The sequence below is a fragment of the Triticum dicoccoides genome, chromosome 7A (assembly GCF_002162155.2).
Source record: "Triticum dicoccoides isolate Atlit2015 ecotype Zavitan chromosome 7A, WEW_v2.0, whole genome shotgun sequence".
NCBI classification, from domain to species: Eukaryota; Viridiplantae; Streptophyta; class Magnoliopsida; order Poales; family Poaceae; genus Triticum; species Triticum dicoccoides.
In genome coordinates, this window is record NC_041392.1 from 417,420,918 (window position 1) to 417,423,299 (window position 2,382).

Below are 2,382 nucleotides of genomic sequence, written 5' to 3' on the forward strand. Positions count from 1 at the left end.
TGGCGGGGCCGGCGACGCGCGGCGGCCGGCGGCGGAGGCGACCGCCTCGAGCGCGGCCAGGCGCGGGCGGCGCGCTCGGGGCTCGCGGGCTGACGGCGGCGCAGATCCGGGCTCGCGCGGTGGAGGGACGGCGGGGACGGTGATGTGGCAGACAGGGATTCGCTGGGGCGGAGGCGGCGGACACGTCCGGCGGTGGGGAAATTTGTCCGGGCGCGAGGTGGAAGAGGAATAGGGTTAGACTGCGCGGGAATTTCAGAGGAGAGCACATATTTATATGTAGAGGGAGCTAGGAGAGTCCAAATGAGGTGCAGTTTTCGGCCACACAATTGTGATCGAACGACCGAGATGATGGAGGGGGTTTAGGTGGGTTTTGGGCCAGTTTGGAGGGGTGTTGGACTGCAACACACACGAGGCCTTATCGGTCCCTCAATTAACTGTTGGAGTATCAAACGAAGTCCAAATGGCACGAAACTTGACAGGAGGTCTACCGGTAGTAAACCAAGGCCACATGACAAGTCTCGGTCCAATCCGAAAACGTTTAACACCCGCATACGAAAAGAGGTAGAAAAGGACACCGGAGGACATAGGAGCGCCAGAATGCAAAACGGACAACGGGGAAAATGCTCAGATGCATGAGACGAACAAGTATGCAAATGAAATGCACATGATGACATGATATGCAATGCAAGACACGCAAGAAATGACAAGGCAACAATAGCGAATAACTGGAGAACACATGGCACATCGGTCTCGGGGCGTTACAGTACACCCCTGCTGGGTTATAACTGATCTATTCGAATAGCCGCGTCCTCGGATATGGACTACTTGGAAAGCTTACATAGTTCATAGATAACTGAAAGTGGATACTTTAAAATGTGCAAGATAAGTGTGAGTGTTATGGATGACCTTCTTATAGGGAGACGGGAGCGGATCCATAGTGGTGTATTGTTATGGTGAATATGTGGACTCGTGTGCGTTTCCTCACCTCAAAAGAGTTACCAGCAGTCGTAGTACATGATAGCCACTGAGTCAAAGCTGGCTTGCTGCAGTTAAACTCTACCACCCCTTTGTTGATACTGATGCATATGTAGTTTGTTCTTATATAAGTCTTGTCGAATACATTTGTACTCACGTTTGCTTAATTTATATTTTTGCAGACAGACTTCGGTCTCACTAGTAGTTCATCGTGGGCTTCGACGATTAGCTTGGGAATCCCAAACAAAGGTCTGGTTCCTATGGAGGGTCTTGTAGATAGTCAGGCTTTCCAGCCTTCTTCCTTTTCAGTTGTCTGTACTCAGACATGTTTATGTTTCCGCCTGTTGCTTGTATGACCTATATGTTGGGTCATGAGATCCATGTTTGTAATATCTGGCTCCTCGGAGCCTATTGAATAAATACTTGAGTCGTAGAGTTTTGTTGTGATGCCATGTTGTATTTACACATATCGAGCATGTGTTTATATTATTTAAATGCTTGGTATGTGTGGGATGTGACACCTAGTTGTTTATTCTTGGTAGCCTTTCTTATGGGGAAATGCCTCATAGTTCTTCCATTCGGAGCACATGGATTGACCGGCACGTGTCCTTCTTTGCTCCTATGTTTGTCCCTACAGGGAAATGTGTGACGCCCGGATATTTAGCTACAGTAATTCCCTGCTAATGATGCCACGTCACTTCGATTACTATCGCTAATCTCGTGTTAGTTCGGAACCGATTCAAGTTCAAATTTAAAATATAGACAAACATCAAGTCAAAAGTTTTGAAACATTAAAACTAAAATGTTCAAGCTGAGACAGATAAATTCTAAATAATAAAGGTGGAGAAACCACACTTGTATAAAATATGCAAATACTCAAAATGAATAAAATAGTAGCAAAAACAATTAGTTAAATGATTATCAAATAATAAACAATTACAAACGATTTTATATTAGGTTTCAAGATAGTTGTGGTAGAGGCATAGGTATTAATAATATTTTAGGTACAACTTGGGTATTTCATAAAAACATAAATTTAATAAAACAAAAAAAAGAAGAAATGAAATAAAATAAAAAATAGAAAACAGTAATAACTAAACAAAAATAAAATAGAACCCCCCCTCTCCCTGGGCCTCTCAGCCCACCTAGCAGTCAGCCGGCCCACCCCAATACCCCTGGCCTATTTTCCCCGTACCCGACCGAAACTCTAACCCACCGGTCGCCCCACTTCCCCCCCACTCCCTCGATCCACCTCTCCCCTCTGCCCCCGATTGGATCTGGGGGGATCGACCAGCCGCCGCCGCCAGACCCACGTCGCCACGCCCCACCGTCGTCGCCGATGCCTCCTCATCCCCGCAGTCTAGCTCCATGGCCGGATCGACCAAGGCCGCCCCGATGCCGCGCCTC